At 40.0% G+C, this 17,811-nt stretch overlaps 1 protein-coding gene across 6 annotated transcripts in view; it reads right to left on the reverse strand.

Moving 5' to 3' along the window:
- LOC136857783 (E3 ubiquitin-protein ligase RNF19B) overlaps positions 1-17,811 on the reverse strand; it is a 649,393-nt gene that overhangs the window by 508,991 nt on the left and 122,591 nt on the right. For 2 of the 6 annotated variants that reach the window (XM_067136690.2, XM_067136691.2), the window contains exon 1: positions 8,657-8,794. The exons of the other annotated variants lie outside the window; for them this stretch is intronic. The gene's annotated coding sequence lies outside the window, so the exon portion shown is untranslated. Of the gene's footprint in view, positions 1-8,656; positions 8,795-17,811 lie in introns of those variants that run through there. 6 annotated transcript variants of the gene reach the window in all.

Consider the following 17,811-nt stretch of genomic DNA (forward strand, 5'->3'; position numbering starts at 1 on the left):
GTACAGTCGCTCAAACAAGGACGAGAGTATGGTATTATGAAAGTTCTTTGCAGGTCCACATTTTTAAAAACAACTGAACCTATAGATATTTGCTGTGGGTATCTACATGGTTTGTATCTGAATTGGAGGTGAACGACATTTTGATAATTAAAATTAAGTCAAAACATGAAATGCGAGGAACATACAAGCGACTGTATAACGTGACTATAGAGCGGCGACTGATAATTTACAAAGAAAAAAGAAAAAACACACACAGATCAAAGTAATTCAGATCCTCGACAACTATCGAAGGCATCCAAAATTATTAAAATCACTCGGTAGAACAATTATCTTCCAAAATTCATTTAAAATGTACATGTTTCCCCTGTTAAGGCTACTTCGGGAGACAGCTGCGTTCGAATCACCTGTCTGTCATCTTCAATGGTTTTTCGTGGTTTCCCATTTTCATCTCCAGACAAATGCCGGGATGGTACCTTTTTCATGGCCATGAGCACTTCCTTCTAATTCCTAGCCCGTACAATTACACATTCACCCACAGACAACACCCTCATACAACAGTATATATATATTCACTACCGTGGGGTGTACCGGAAAAAGCAGCTACAGATCTGGCGAGCCGAACATGTCCTCGGACACTCCCGGCTCTAAAAGTCATGCGCTAAAAATATTTTAAAAATAAATTGAAAACGTCCAAGGTAATCATAAGAACTGGTAGCACTTATTCAGATAGTCTGAAGTTTTTGTGTGATCATGTTACATAATCAAAGCACATTCCAGTATAGGCTATACAGGATAGGTAACTGATGTACCACATTAACACAGTAGATCTCGGAGAGGGGATCATAATGCCGTAATTTTCAGGTCTGTAGCTTGCACCGTTATGCTAAGACTTGGGAGAAAGGAAACGAACTGCTCGACTAAGCGGTATGTTCCGAGCTGTCAGTGAGAGATGGCGTGGAATGACATTAGTAGACGAGTAACTTTGAGTGGTGCTTTAAAAAGTAGGAAAGATCACAATATGAAGTTGGAATTCAAGAGGATAAATTGAGGCATATATTCGTTTGGGAAGAGGAGTTAGGGATAGGAATAATTTAATACCAAGGGAAATGTTCCATCAATTCCCAAATTCTTTGAAATTATTACCGAAGTTGTCAAACATCAGTGACTTTTCACTTTGCTGCGGTGAAGTGCATAATACTCTGGTCACTTGCTCCGATAGTTGTAAGGAAAATCGTCAAGACAATATTTCCCACAGACACTTCCTTTGACGATATGTGAACATTTTCATTATGATAGTACCACTGTCGCCTGCTGTTGTCGTGGGGAGACTCTAGGAGCTTATGAAACTTACTGCATTCCCTCTAGCAGGCTCAATTAAGCAGGTACAATTAAGATACGGCCACCTGCATTGTAAATAAAGAAATTAGCCCAGGATTTCTTTAGACCAGCATGGGAAAATCCGGGCAAGACACTGACGAGCATCTAGAGAGTTCGTTAAGTTGGAACGGCGAACGTATCTCCAGGCGGCAGCTTCTGATTCCAAAACGTGGCTCACCCCAGTGATAATGAGGGTTGCCAGTCTGCTTTTTCCTCTGGATACAAGGAATGCGTGTCGTTTAAAAGGCAAGGGAACACTGTCAAGAGCATGGTTGTCATATTTTGCGGCCTCCATATTGCTGCATGAAGCTAAGTGAAAAGCAATTTACTACATAAATAGACTTTCAAACAGCGAACAAGGCATGTGCGAATTATCTGAGCTGAAAGATTAGGTAAACAGCCGAAAGGCCACTTCGGCCTATTTTCTAACTTTTTTGGTTCTGATTTAACTTACCTGATCTTGGGTGATGACATAGCTTATTAAAATGAAAATTGGGTTGTCAACACGGTTACAGAGTATGCGGTCGCTAGTGGCACCGGTCGCATCTGGCACGAGACTGTTGTATCTACGTTTGGCAGCAAATGTCAGATTTTTAATGCAGAATTTTCCGGAAACAACTCATCCATCATTCACTACCTGGCTGCGAACAGTGGCGCGCACTGCTCGCTGGCTTTGCTCGCCACTACGTTTTCAGCCTAGCACCATTGCCTACGTTATTTATTATATAAGGCCAGGAAATACAAGCAGTTCTGCGCTAAAATGATGCTCCATGAAGTTCCGCCAGTCACCGTTAGGATCGCACCTGTGACATTAGTTCAATAATTGCAAAGTGTGGTTATCTTAATGAGTATTTTCGTTTGGTTTACTGCTGTGTTCTGTCTTGTATATCTCGTGGGGGTAAGTATAAATCAATTTAGTTTCATACATTTCTTGTTAATCCAGAATCGATAATGTGACAAATCGGTACTGTGTGGACTAATAGATTGCAAGTGTGCCTAAATGGTTACAAGATACCTTCTAAAAATATAGCTGCATTTTAGGAGATAGACTGCAACTGCATGTACCGCGTGTTCAGCATTTGAGTACGTACTAAGCCATCTCAATGCTTTCAGTACATCTTCTACATCACTAGTACAGTTAGTAAGTTAAATAGTATGTGCTAAACCCTAGACGACTGCATTAATGAATTAGTAAACCTAGAGTGTGATGACTGATGACATATTGCCACACTTTAAAAAACTCAAGTTTTTAAAACAACAAATTGTGTTTAATGTGTGTAAAAGAAGGAAAGAAAGAAAGAAAGGAAGAAAGAAAGTAGTATACATCAGAGATATTTCTGTGGGCACCGACAATATTTCTTTTATCTCCAGGCGCAAACATCCTATTGAGAAAGTCGAGTGTTTTGACATTACCTTAACCTTCTTACACTGGAAGATTAGGTGCTGATATGAAGAGTGAAGTAGGTTTGAAGGACTGGCAATTTATGTGACAAGTGTGTGTGTGTGTGTGTGTGTGTGTGTGTGTGTGTGTGTGTGTGTGTGTGTAATAAAATATCGTTTAAGCTGTATACTTTGATCACGCTCACAGGGCCGTTATCCGCTGTAGCTCAAGGTCTATATCCGTTTTTCATTTACCTGTTACCCACGGCGATATTAAAGGTGTGAAATCATACATTTCACCATAGTGTATTTATGACCACAGTAGAAAGAATACTTGTCTAGCATACGTAGCGCGAATCAAACAGATTAGTCCTCAGCTGACAAATGAGGCATATTTGAATACATTTTTTTTTCAGAAGTACTTGTCCGATTTCCAAAATAATCGCGGTGCTGAATTTGTAATGTTTGTAAAGATGGTTCATGGTGTGGGTTACTGTAGTCACATCCTAGTTCGTGAACCATGGGCAACGGCTTAGTGGCCTAGTAAGTGGATCTGAGAGTCGGGATACCAGTTGCTATGGAATGGGAGTGGGCATCTCGGACATATTCTGAGTCATGGCCCTCCTTGTACTCAGGCGGCTAGGACTATACAATCCACCGGTGGTCCATAACCCGTTAGAGGAGAGATCCTCACTTGGACTATGTGTAAGTAGGGTAGCATCCTGCTTCATGAATTTACCGAGCTCAGAACATTTTAAGCAAGCCTCGGACCTATGGAAGTAACGGAGTCCCACTCCCATTTGAAAGGCGAGGGACTCCTTGGAAACAACTTGGCGAACGAAATGGAAATCGATGGGGAGCTATCAATATTAACGGGGCTTATGGAAGAAAGAAAGAAAGAAAGAAAGAAAGAAAGAACTGGCTGAGTCAGCTAAGAGGATGCATATGGACGTGCTAATAGTAAGTGATATTCGGGTAAGGGGAGATAACGAGGAAGAGATAGGAGATTATAAGGTGTACTTGACGGGTGTTAGAAAGGGAAGGGCAGGGTCTGGGGTAGGGCTGTTTATCAGGAATACCATTGCTCGCAACATAGTTTCTGTTAGGCACGTAAATGAGCGAATGATGTGGGTAGATTTGCCAGTTGGAGGAATTAGGACGAGATTTGTCTCAGTGTATTCACCATGTGAGGGTGCAGATGAGGATGAAGTTGACAAGTTTTATGAAGCATTGAGTGACATTGTGGTTAGGATCAATAGCAAGGATAAAATGGTGCTAATGGGCTATTTCAATGCGAGGGTTGCGAATAGAAGTGAAGGATACGAAAGGGTGATTGGTAAATGTGGGGAAGATATAGAAGCTAATAGAAATGGGAAGCGTTTGCTGGACTTCTGTGCTAGTATGGGTTTAGATGTTACGAATACATTTTTCAAGCATAAGGCTATTCACCGCTATACATAAGAGGCAAGGGGTACCAGATCCATAATAGACTATATCTTTACCGACTTCGAATTCAGGAAATCTGTTAGGAATGTACGAGTTTTCCGGGGATTTTTCGATGAAACAGACCACTATCTGATCTGTAGTGAATTAAGTATCTGTAGGCCTAGGGTAGAGAAAGTGAAATCTGTCTGCAAACGAATAAGAGTAGAAAATTTCCAGGACGAGGAAATTAGAAGTACATGGATATGATTAGTGAGAAGTTTCGAACAGTAGACTGTAAGAAGGTTCAGGATATAGAAAGAGAATGGGTGGCATACAGGGTTGTTGTAATAGAAACAGCAAGGGAATGCCTAGGAACTACTGTGTGTAAAGATGGGAAAAAGAGAACATCTTGGTGGAATGATGAAGGGAGAGGAGCTTGTAAACGTAAAAAAGAGGCTTATCGGAAATGAGACCAAACAAGGGCCGAGCCAGACAGGGTTTTGTACGTAGATTAAACAGAGCGAAACAAATAGTTATTGAATCCAAAAATAAGTCGTGGGAAGATTTTGGTAATAACCTGGAAAGGCTACGTCAAGCAGCAGGGAAACCTTTCTGGGCAGTAATAAAGAAATAAAGAATCTTAGAAAGGGAGGGAAGAAGGAAATGAACAGTGTTTTGAGTAATTCAGGTAAACTCATAATAGATCCCAGGGATTCAATGGAGAGGTGGAGGGAATATTTTGAACATCATCTCAACGCAAAAGGTGTTGCGAACAGTCAAGCTCATGAGGAGGAGGAAAATGATGTTGGTGAAATTACGCTTGAGGAAGTGGAAAGGATGATAAATAAACCCCATTGTCATAAAGCAGCGGGAATAGATGAAATTAGATCTGAAATGGTGAAGTATAGTGGGAAGGCAGGGATGAAATGGCTTCACAGAGTAGTAAGATTAGCATGGAGTGTTGGTAAGGTACCTTCAGATTGGTCAAAGTCAGTAATTGCACCTACCTATAAACAAGGCTACAGGAAGAATAGCAACAACTATCGAGGTATCTCACTGATTAGTATACCAGGCAAAGTATTCACTGGCATCTTGGAAGGGAGGGTGCGATCAGTCTGGAGAGGAAGTTGGATGAAAAGCAGTGTGGTTTCAGACCACAGAGAGGCTGTCAGGATCAGATTTTCAATATGCGCCAGGTAACTGAAAAATGCTACGAGAGGAATAGGCAGTTGTGTTTATGTTTCGTAGATCTAGAGAAAGCATATGACAGGGTACCAAGGGAAAAGATGTTCGCCATACTGGGGGACTATGGAATTAAGGGTAGATTAAAATCAATCAAAGGCATTTATGTTGACAATTGGGCTTCAGTGAGAATTGATGGTATAATGAGTTCTTGGTTCAGGTTACTTACAGGGGTTAGACAAGGTTGTAATCTTTCACCTTTCCTGTTTGTAGTTTACATGGATCATCTGCTGAATGGTATAAAATGGCAGGGAGGGATTCATTTAGGTGGAAATGTAGAAAACAGTCTGGCCTATGCTGACGACTTGGGTCATAATGGCAGATTGTGCCACAAGCCTGCATTCTAATATCTTGGAACTTGAAAATAGGTGCAATGAGTATGGTATGAAAATTAGCCTCTCGAAGACTAAATTGATGTCAGTATATAAGACATTCAACAGAACAGGTCGATAATTTCAAGTATTTAGATTGTGTGTTATCCCAGGATGGTAATATAGTAAGTGAGATTGAATCAAGGTGTAGCAAAGCTAATGCAGTGAGCTCGCAGTTGCGATCAGCAGTATTCTGTAAGAATGACTCAGCTCCGAGACGAAACTATCTTTACGTCGGTCTGTTTTCAGACCAACTTATTCATAAGTTAGGAGTAACAGACATGAAAGTAGCGAGAATTATTGCTGGTACAAACAGGTGGGAACAATGGCAGGAAGGTACTCGGAATGAGGCGATAAAGGCTAATTTAGGAATGAACTCGACTGATGAAGCTGTACGTATAAACCGGCTTCGGTGGTGGGGTCATGTGAGGCGAATGGAGGAAGATATGTTACTTAGGAGAATAATGGAAGTAGGAGACAAAAACGACTATGGTTATACTCAGTTTCTAACGATTTAAAGATAAGAGGTATATAACTAAATGAGGCCACAGCACTAGTTGCAAATAGAGGATGTGGTGACGTTTAGTAAATTCACAGAGGCTTGCAGACTGAACACTGAAAGGCATAACAGTCTATAATGATTGTTTGCATGTAGATTTAAGGCTAGGTGTACAAAATATTGTGATACCGTTTTAAAAATCGAAGTTCGTACCATGATCCCAGAAAATATTAACGTCATGACACAGTACTTTAAGTCCGATTATTAGCCGTTTGGTACCCTTACTGAAAGTGAAAACAAAATATCAATATCTTTAACCGTTCACGAGTTATTTGAGGTGAACAACTTTGCTGAATAGTCCTGTATATGGGAGGAATCTTTGTATTTAGTTCATAAATTTATTATTTTTAGTTATTTTATTTTTAAACCTACATTAAGTAGCCTACTGTAAATAATTGGTATCCCGGAGACACGACACGGGTAATCACATTCCGCTTGTTCATTTATTGCGCATCATCCCTATGCACTATTAAAACTTCAAATTATAAATGTGAACATTGTTTTTCCCACTTCTAATGATCCGAATCCTCCGAAAAATACTACCCGACTGTCATCATATCAACTAGAAGAATTTCCGCCCGCGACCAAAGAGTGACCGTGACGATAATCGTATGTTCGTGCTTGCTGTGACTGAATCACAGATAGAAGTTGGATATTTTTCTATCACAAATACGTCAGTCACAGATATCCTGAAATAATTTAAGCTCATTTCTAACCGTACCCCGTGACGATAATCATATGCTCGTGCTTCCTGTGACTGTTACATATATTTTTGTATCACAGATAAGCCGGTCACAGGTATTCTGAAATATCATTTAATCTCACATCTACCCATTCTAGCTCCGAAAGTGATACTTAGGTATTGCGCCATCAGCACGTGGGCTTACTTACTCGCAAGAACCCTGACTCATGTACAAAGTATTTCCCTGTAATGATGTTAGACACCACTGAGAACAGAGCGGACGAATACTGTCGCGTTACCATGTGTTACGCTACGTTCGTACATTCATGGATTATTAACAGAAACACAGGTACAAATAGTATATTACAATATTCCGCCTCAATGTTACTTTGTTAGATTCTATCTTCGAGGTTTTGTGAAGGCATTTGGATGCCCTTTCACCAAAGTGTTTATCACACCAGTTTGGAGACGGATACTTTTGCGACTATATGTATCTTCCAACTGCCTCTTATGACAAGGTCAAGATAACTCACAACGGATAAACCTCATACAAAACAGTTTCTAGATGAAACATTCTGTGATGCTAACATACATGCATTATATTAAGAAACTTAGTGCAATTTGCCTATGACGTAGGCTGAAGAAATCAATTGTTGTCTGCAGCTATCTTAATAAGGAACAAGCAATCATAACTACTGTATTACATGAACAGCTCTCACTTAGTGAAGTAACCGTCCCCACCTTCCCCATTCACCATTTTTAAACACAGCTCCACTCTTTCTCCGCCATATATAGTAGTCTTGACGTACTCTTTGACTTCTACGTCAACTATTACTGCTTGTAGCCCAAAACGGTTCTTTGAAAACGGAAATTCTAAATCATTCTACGAGAAACGAAACTGAAGAGAAAAAAAATATTCGTGAGACAACTACGCCATGATCCTTATAAATTAAAGAGAAAAACAAAAATGGAATCGCAAACAAAACTGTTATTACAAGCACTCAGTGCGAGTTAAATCTCGTTCCAAAATACGTTCCCGGCAGGGTCGAGAATTTTAAAAGTGTATACAGAAACACAAATATCACTTAGGAAAGCAGAAAAGAGAGACAATCCGAAAGGATAATCTGATCGCCTCGGTCTATATTGTTGCAATACGATAACAATAATCATAAAATTAAAGTAACAGATAAATGGTGATTCTGATAGCGAAAAGTACATGCATGGAAGCACAATTAGAATCTATTACAAGAAAATGGACGAAATTTTATTCCGACAACAACATAAAGTCAAAGAATCATGCGACAGTGGAAACATAAAAAATGACACGCCTGTCATCAATTACAATTACGAAATAATTCACCACTACAAAAATTACCGAAGAAAGAAGTAAAGATTCTTATTAAGAAATCGTAAATAAACATGTGCGCGTTTGACAACGAACGTCTCCCACAAACAATATCTACAAGATTGGTCTATTACATCTCAACTCTTACTTCTGGGCAGTTATTTACCATGTCACCACACCAATTTACCGAGATTTTTTTCAGTAAAGTTAGCGCCTGAATTCAAAAGAAAAGACGAACTTGGAAAATAACAGCAGGATGTCATTGCGATACTTACAACTTCAGAAAGATGTCAAGATAATCCGTGATGTTAGCACTGAGCACTACATATGTATACACACGACCATCACTACCAAACACACATTCACGTGGCTACCACTTGACTCGCACAGCACAGACCCTCCGCACACGAACACTCTCGACTGCTTACTGGACTAGCACACACTCTCAACACACACACAATTTCTGAGCGAACTAGCGAGAGAGGGGGAACACTGTTAGCGGTACATCCCACGCCGTTACCCAGTAGCAAGAGCAATCGTATTTACCCGTACCTAGAGTATCAACAAACAGTGGGTATCTTTCCTGCATCATAATGCAAATCCCGCAAATAAAAGAGGCTGGAAAATCAATCTCAGTTGACTACAGGCAGGGAACGAGGGAAAAAATTAGCAAAATAAAGGACATCATACCCCCGCTTCAATGTCGAAGACGTGCGATTTGTTCGTTAAGAGCCGCCATTAAAACAAACCACTAGGTGTCAGAAGACACCAAATATGCACTTACGTCCGTCTAGCAATACTAATATTGCACTGTAAAACGTCGAACGACCCTTGCGAGTTACCATGTCAAAATGTTCAAATGCAGAACATTCTTTCAGAGAATGTCGGAATTTTAATCAGAAAAAGAAGGAAACATTATATAGGTTCATTTAATACAGCTTACGAATGAAATCTTGGATTAACCTACGCTAGACAGCCACAAATAGCAGATGAATTTTATGACTGGACACCTTAACAGTAAAGTCGAACGTAGAGGAGACAGTGAGGAAATATATGGGGAAACTGATACAGACTGACGGATGATCAAGGAGACAAGATTTCTCCAGCGTGCTTTAGGACAAAGACTGAAGAATGTCTATTACTATTTTAGAAAAAAGACAAAACAAAAAATGGGCATTGGTATCTCCAGGAGGACAAACTTAAAATGAAATAGAATATATATTAACTGATAACATTTTAGTGTTGCTCAGTTCATTTAAATTTGACAGTGATCACAGAATGGTAAGAGCAACAGTCCAAACATTACGAAACAAAGACAGTTAAAACTGGTTCAAACCTGAGAAGTCTCCCAAACTTAATACTCTGGACAAGCAAAAGTTCCCAGTAGGAATTCAGGACAGATTTTCTGTGTCAGACTAGGAATATACAGATTCCTTGGAACATTATAAAACTCTTGTGAACCAAGTCAAAGAGGCTGGAAAATCCTCTCAGCTGACCAGCAGCAAAGACAGGCAAAACAAGGAGGAAAATTAGCACAAAAAAAAAAAAAAACACCTTAAGACATGATAAATGAGAGAGAACGAAATGGTCGTGGTCAATTTTCACTAGGATGCTGGATGCTGCCATCGTAAATACGTAGCAAAATCTCCAAGCAAAACAGCTTGAATTTAGGCGGGAAATTGCAAAAAACCAACTTACCATGTTCGGCATAGCAGCAGAGAGCACAAGAGGACCGTCAACATCAAGGTCAAGCATCACAGAAAACAAGAGTGTCCGATAACTTACGCTATGACAGGCTAAATCATCTCTGGGTTCCAATCTAATGGAGAGAGATGATGCTCCTGCTGCTGATGATGATGTTTGTTGTTTAACGGGGCCTAAGTCCGACTCGTTGGCTGAAGGGTCAGCGTACTGGCCTTCGGTTCAGAGTGTCCCGGGATCGATTCACGGCCGGGTGGGGGATTTTACCTTAATTGGTTAATTCCAATGGCACGGGGGCTGGGTGTATGTGTTGTCTTCATTTCATCCTCATCACGACGCGCAGGTCGCCTACGGGAGTCAAATAGACCTGCACCTGGCAAGCCGAACCCTCCTGGGATATCCCGGCACCAAAAGCCATACGATATTTCAACGGGGCCTAACATCTAGGTTATCGGCCCCTAATGGTACGAGATGGAATTAAATGTAATGACAATTAAAATTCACCCACTGACCAGAATTCAAAAAATAACGATGAAGAATGTAACTGAATTTAAAATAATCAGCGGATCCAACTCACAATATTCAAAATTTAAATAATTCCAAAATCCATCCACTGACTAGAATTCAAAACGACGACGATGAACAGTGATAATGAATTTAATCAGTTGTTCCGACACGCAATGGCCCCCACTTTCCCAAAACGTAACTTAAAAACGATGGTATGAACTGAACAAGGGACCGCTTCCAAAACAAAATCCTAAATCGATGATGCTTGTTGTCTAAAGGCGCCCAAAATCCAGGTCACCGGCCCCACACAATGGTATTAATCGCTGATAAAATAGAACCATGGTGTTCCTCATGTAGCGGTACTAATCACAAGTAACGTAGACTCACGATGTTCCACGCATAGTGGTAATAATAACAGGTAATGTACTAATCACAGGTAACGTAGACCCATGGTGTTCCTCACATAGTGATAGTAATCACAGGTAACGTAAACCCATGGTGCTCCACATATACTGGTAATGACGGGTACTATACAGCCATAGTGATCCACCCCCGGTGATACTAATCACAAATCCATGGTAAATGAAATGAAATGGTGTATGGCTCTTAGTGCCGGGAGTGTCCGAGGGCATGTTCGGCTCGCCAGGTGTAGGTCTTCTGATTTGACTCCCGCAGGCGACCTACGCGTCGTGATGAGGATGAAATGATGAAGACGACACATACACCCAGCCCCTGTGCCACCGAAATTAACCAATGACGGTTAAAATTCTCTAACCTGCCGGGAATCGAACCCGGAACCCATGTGATCAAAGGCCAGCACGCTAACCGTTTAGCCATGGAACCGGACACGAACCCAGGGTGTTCCTCACATAGTGGTACTATTCTCCGGACTACCTTCTCAACAGACTAAAGCGGAAGTAACGTCACTGTCTCGTTGTTGCCAAATGAACCGACGAACGATTCAAAGTTGTAATCCAGCACTATAATACAACACAGCTCACGGATTGTATCTCAAGTGCATTTAAAATAATTAACACATTAACGTATGCCTGTTACAATCCCATACATTCTTTTAACGGCTTACATCTTTAAAAAAAAAATTATTGAATTAAATGCACTAACTACAATTTCATGCTTAAAGCATTGCAAACGAATTATTTTGGCATACACAGTAAGTATTATATTCATTAAATTATTATTATTAATATTATTGTTATTATTATTATCAATATATACTGTATTATAACCTTTCAATGGTCTCGAGGTCAAGAGCGAAGGAGCCATTGAAAGTTATAAGTAAATAGATCAACAGAAGCGGTGCATAAGTACACAACCAGCCGGAATACGTCCAACTAACACGTACGTAAACCGAGACAACTCGCTCATTAAAAGGAAATCTAATGGAAGGAAATCAGGAAATTCACAAGCTCAGAACCCCGTGGTATTCGGATGATTGAATTAAGAACATGAGTTGGGATACAAAGGGAGACCAGCAGATGAAAGATCTCATATCAACAGCTGTGAAAGTGAAATATCATATGTAACATTCAGGTCCAGAAACGTCACGCGGCGGAGGCCATGGAACAGTTTGGAGCAGTGCAAGTTCAACCATCAAGAAGGCGTATGCGGAGTGACGGATCGTGTGCATTTGAGAAAATAAATGAATAGCAGAATGTGTTCCTTTGTGCAGTTCCGTGAATGAAGAGTGACTGTATTAAGCAAAGTTCCTCAAATGTCAAAAACATATGTAACGGAGATTATGACATAGTAATTTTAGTGTGAATCATAAAATGCGAACCAAAGTATTATTGTGATGTTATTAAAATGGGATTTTGTTTTATGACAACGTATGAAGGAAAAACAGCGTAGAAGGTTGATTTGAGAATAGCTCTGATACATATTGAAAGGAATTGAGGAGATTATAAGAGTTTTTAAGATATCGCAAGGTTTAAAAGAGCTCAATAACCAATTATATAACGTAAATATACGAGGGCGAGTTTAGTAAACGGAATTGAGAATTTTAAAACTCTGTTTAGCACTATTATAATCTGGTCTCTACAAGTTTCAGGGTGGAAGAACAACGAAACTGGTTATTACTATGATGAAGGATCCAACTAAGACGGAGATGTGTGCCTAAGTCGAGACTGGGATCCTGATGGGACCGAGTTCTGCTGGAGTGGCCACAATAACACGAAAACAGATGTCCGTAGCTACCACAACCTAAAGGATGGGATGAACAACAGAGTCTTCGGATGCTAAGTACCCAAGCATTGTCTTCCCTTATTCTATTTGTGGAAGCTTATAGTAGTGTTAGATTTGTCATCATAATGCGGGTGACTTTTTAAGAATACGGCTTGAGTAACCTAACGTGTCTGTCATTATGTATCTGTGTGAAGTGTTGATCTAATCATTGGTAAGAGTGAAATTCCGTCTATCGTCAGTGTCAAGTAGTAAAGGTATACAGGCGCGATATTTCATCTAATGTTCTGATACTGTCTGAATAATCGTGAGAATCTATTTGCGATGAGATAATATCGAGTGCTGTGTAGGTAATTTCAGTGAGTGATTGTACGTAATTTATGTCAATGTCGAGATCCTCTTAGAATAACTTGTGCCGCAGAATAATTTAATGAAGTGCGTATATGCTGTAAATGATATGATGATTTTATATGCGTATAGTTGAGGCTCTTCGATACCTACGCTTGTATATTTGAATAATGATGTAGACATGGTGCACATTTTGATGAGATATGGTAAATATTAGGGTCGTCGAATATGTTATGATAAGATGGTGTGATTATTATAAGAATGTGGTTTGTTAAGATTGACACTACGGTAACGTGGTAAATCTTCAAGAATGTCAATGAACCTAGGGTAGTAATCTTAAGTGAGATGTCCATCATGTGATTTTAAAGATTTTGAATAGGCAAGCGGAATAATGTGATGCTAGTATTTTCAAAGGTCTCCCGGAGAGATTAAGGGCTGCCTGGCCGAGGCGGTAAAGGCGTGCTCGGTTCGCCCGGAAGGACGTGTGTTCGAATCCCCGTCAGGAAGTCGTAAAATTTAAGAAACGAGATTTCCACTTCCGGAAGTGCATATGGCCCTGAGGTTCACTCAGCCTACACCAAAAATGAGTACCGGGTTAATTCCTGGGGCCAAAGGCGGCCGGGCGTAGACCTAACCACTCTACCCCATCACGTGCCGCGGTTAACAATGGTGGAAGCCTTTACCTTCCACTCTCCAAGGGCCTTCATGGCCTGTACGGAGGTGACTTATTCTTTGTCTTTTATCCCGGAGAGATTAAATGTTATGTGTGTAGAAATCATCAAAATACGAATTTACGTTACAGCATAGAGGTAAAACGGATATATTAGCGGATGAATTGTTAGGATCTTCGGTAAATGACATATCTAAACAATAAAGTAAGTTGTGTTAGGAGGTTAATGTTACCTGATGAAGTGCGTTGGCATTCAAGGTAATTGCTTGCTGTAGTTATTGGGCAGTAGAGTTATTTTCAGGAAGCACTGGAGGAGAGCAGATGCAGTACAGACCTTCCGATATTATCGTTCCATTGAACATGCCAGTAGTTAGATGTTGATTTTCAGGTACGGCGAAGTTGAATGTTCCCGATGAGTGTGACAGCACCATGATCGTTCATTTATTGAATTTATTTCGGTCCTTTTGGATGATTGACAGATGATTATATTTTCTCTTGCAACGTTAGGGAGACTAACCGTCAGGATATTCAAGTTGTATATTAGATAGCTAGACAGTTAAATGATCAAACAGATAGAACTGGGGAAGGCAGACTATGGGCAAATATTGACTCAGATAAATGAACAAAGTGAATGACTTCATAATTGGCAGATTTCCGGAACTATTAATAATTTCATTATTTGTGGAAAATGTTTTAGATATTGTGATGAATTATTTAAGAGTTTAAAAGTTATCGTCAGATAATGTTTTTTAATGTGTTTGCGGAACCAACAAAGATTGATAAGATGTGTTACTTGTAATTCTCCGTCAGGTTGTCTAGTCAGATGATTATTGTTATTATTATATTTTTCTTCATGATTATTTAATGGCATATCCTTCCAAAACTTCATTGCGATCTTTCATTCTTAATTTACAATTTAAGAGCCTTTACATAGTTAGGTAGGACGTGGAAATTACTCTGAGCTGATGTTGGACGAGATTTGACCGGTACTCGCCGAATGACCATACCCGTGAGTGGAGTTTCTTGCGAACCGTCGATACTAGCCGAGGTTTAATTGAAGAAATCATATCATTTCGAACAACCCACATCCACGAACGATCAAAGAGTATAACATTACATATCATTTATCATTCAGTATTATTGCCTAAATAAATGGCCTAATTCCATTCGAAGTAATCCATTCCAAGTATTTGAAATGAGCCTGCAATTAAAGTCAACCCATGGAGCTCCTCGCATGATGGTACTAATCACGGGTAATGACATGGTTCAAAATCCATCATCCCTTGGTTGCTCCTTCTAGTCGACTGTATGACAGGCAGGGGATACCATAGGTGTATTCTTCGTCTGCTTCTCCTACCCACAGGATGTACTGAAGAAAGATATGCCAATGTGCTGGAGAAGAGTGTTCATCGAGCATCCGTATGATGTGCATTAAGTGTGATGTTGGAATGTTCCATACAAAATAGGAAATACTTTGGAAGAGTTTTGTACTACACAAACCGCTAGCGTCACAAAACGGCAATGATGTTTATTTCAGTTTTTATGTAACTTTTGGTAAAATTTCCAAAATAAAGAAATTTAGCCGTTCTTGGATTAATTGAAGTAATGTAAGTGGTGGTGATTATTGTTTTAAGATTAAGTACACCTACGCACCCATTCACTATAAACACTAATCAGAAAGAAAAAAGGAAGAGGTCAGACACTTCGAAGAATGAAAGTATCAGCAGAAGAAAAGGAAGGGCGACGAAAGGTTTGAAAATAGACCGTCTAGGCAAGGCCGCACTAGATAGACAGGCCACAAGGCTCGGACCGTGACGTCACGCCAGTGGCTGGCGTTCAGCATGGCAGTGTAGGGCCCGCTCTCACTTTCACCATGATATTGTTCATGTATTCAACCTTAATGATAAAATTGAACATTCCTTCAATTGTGGCTTTACTTAGGCTTGTATACTACACGAGTTTTATGCGGGGAGAAAACTGGCAGGGCAGTATATGTACATTTCTTTGCGTAAAATTATGCTGACATCTGTCACTTGTAACTCAACACGGTATCTTGTAAAAGATCTGAACGCGTAATACGTATACAAAAAGTTTTAATCTTACTAGGAGAATGCATGATGGCAATTCACAACAATAGTCTGAAACCTTTCTTAGAAATTAAGCTGCAATTTAAAACTTACCTAACAATTCCTAAGGTTTCAGTTTATACATTTTTATTTTCCTGAGGATTTCTTCTTCTCAGCCATGAGTTTGTCTACGGTAACTTTTCTATTATTATTCAATAATATATTACAAAAGATTTATATACATTTGTCAACGAAATGTTTAAAACTATTTATTTAATCACTGCATGTTTAAACATGTTTTCGTTTTCCAGAACATTGTTGACAAGCGAAATCAGAATTTTTCTCTGAGAATCCTCATGTAAAAACATTAGTGTACAGGTTTACATTTTGTAGCTCTAAAAGTCACAGTCTAATATACACAGTCGCGAAGCTCCTTAGTGATGAAATAGCATCCTTTTGACAGGCGGAACGACACCAGCGATCGTAGCGGCCAGCAAGCTCTAACTGTCCGGAACAATTCTCTACCCAACAGCTGATTGCACTTTCCCACGTAAATTATAAACTGTAACCACCTCGACAACTATATTAATCGTACATTTTAATAAAATACGTTGATACACCAGACTACTTATTGTTACAGCATGGTAATAATACCAAAGGAAAATAACAATAGTTTATTTTCGAAGGAAAAACTGATCATACCACTGTAGTTAAGGTCTTAGCCAATTTCAAAGTCCTATTATTGAACAGAATTTGATACTTTCACATAAATCATAAAAACAGAAATGAACTACAAAACAATTCAAATAATATTCAAAGATCTCAGGAACTTAAATGGCTGAATTTTGAGCTTTTTTGTTTTATGACACTGAAAACTTTCATTGCAAAATATCATAATGTAATCTAATCTTAGTTTCACAAATCATTTCCACACTAATGACTTAGTACCTTCAGAGCATTAATGTGGAAAATCAGGTATTTACATTAGGGAATTAATAGTATAGCACATCCAAGTTAATGAGCATACAGGAAATTCCTGAAAACAGCCCATGTTCTCTCGGCTCCTCCGAGCAAGTGGCCGCGCGGTTTAGGTCGCGTAGCTATCAGCTTACATTTCATAGTGGGTTCGAACTCCACTGTCGCCAGGCTAGAAGATGGTTTTTCGTGGTTTCCCATTGTCAAAACAGCCTGTACCATAATTAAGGCCATGGTCCCTTCCTTCTCGCTCCAAGCCCTTTCCTGTCCCCCCGTTGCCAAAAGACCTATCTACGTCAGTGCAACGTATGACTGTGTGATGTGCTCCTTTGAAACGAGCTAATCATCTCTTATCAATAACTTTCTGTTCGAAGAAATCTGCGGAGATTCCATACAATTTCTTCTTCTCTGCTGACATGAACTGGCTGTCTCCAAAATGATTCGAACATAACGTTATCTTATTGTACAAATAGTTCACATGTTTCTCCAATAAATCAGCCCTCCAACTATTTACAAGCAATTTTCTTGCCTTTCTTAATCCGTTTACCCTTCAGGGTTGGTTTTTCCTTCGGACTGAGTGAGGGATCCCACCTCTACCGCCTCAAGGGCAGTGCTCTGGAGCGTGAGACTTTGGGTTGGGGATACAACTGGGGAGGAGGGCCAGTAGATCGCCCAGGCGGCCTCACCTGCTATGCTGAAGAGGGGCCTTGTGGGGAATGGAAAGATCGGAAGGGATAGACAAGGGAGAGGGAAGGAAGCGACGGTGGCTTTAAGTTAGGTACCATCCCGGCATTTGCCTGGAGAAGAGAGAAACCACGGAAAACGACTTCGAAGACGACTGAGGTGGGAATCGAACTCCCTTCTACTCAGTTAACCTCCCGAGGCTGAGTGGACCCGGTTCCAGCCCTCGTACCACTTTTTTCAAATTTCGTGGTAGAGCTGGGAATCAAACCCGGGCCTCCGG

Source organism: Anabrus simplex, chromosome 1 (assembly GCF_040414725.1).
Source record: "Anabrus simplex isolate iqAnaSimp1 chromosome 1, ASM4041472v1, whole genome shotgun sequence".
Taxonomy (NCBI): Eukaryota; Metazoa; Arthropoda; class Insecta; order Orthoptera; family Tettigoniidae; genus Anabrus; species Anabrus simplex.